At 32.3% G+C, this 279-nt stretch overlaps 1 protein-coding gene across 1 annotated transcript in view; it reads left to right on the plus strand.

Annotated features, from left to right (window-relative positions):
• vps52 (VPS52 subunit of GARP complex) overlaps nucleotides 1-279 on the plus strand; it is a gene marked incomplete at its 5' end in the record, with an annotated part of 7870 nt that overhangs the window by 2713 nt on the left and 4878 nt on the right. The gene's annotated exons all lie outside the window — the stretch shown is intronic.

Below are 279 nucleotides of genomic sequence, written 5' to 3' on the forward strand. Positions count from 1 at the left end.
TGTTTCTGAGTTAAAATAACTTATTGCTTTATGTGTAAAAGAAGAGATAAAAACTGCGGTATAATGAATAAATATAACCTAACCCTAACACTGAGAACTGGATCCATTAATACTAATTAAAGAATAGAACAGTATTCAGTATAATTACAGTGTTAATGGAACCTATATTTATGGGATTGATCCATTATAGTGAATCTGTTTTGGTCTTTAAAGTCATTCTGCACATTCAGGGTTCCCAGGCGTCGTAGAGACTAGACCTGGAAATGGATTAAAATGATC

The sequence above is a fragment of the Morone saxatilis genome, unplaced genomic scaffold, assembly GCF_004916995.1.
Source record: "Morone saxatilis isolate NCDOM2014 unplaced genomic scaffold, NCSU_SB_2.0 Contig9, whole genome shotgun sequence".
Lineage (NCBI taxonomy): Eukaryota > Metazoa > Chordata > Actinopteri > Moronidae > Morone > Morone saxatilis.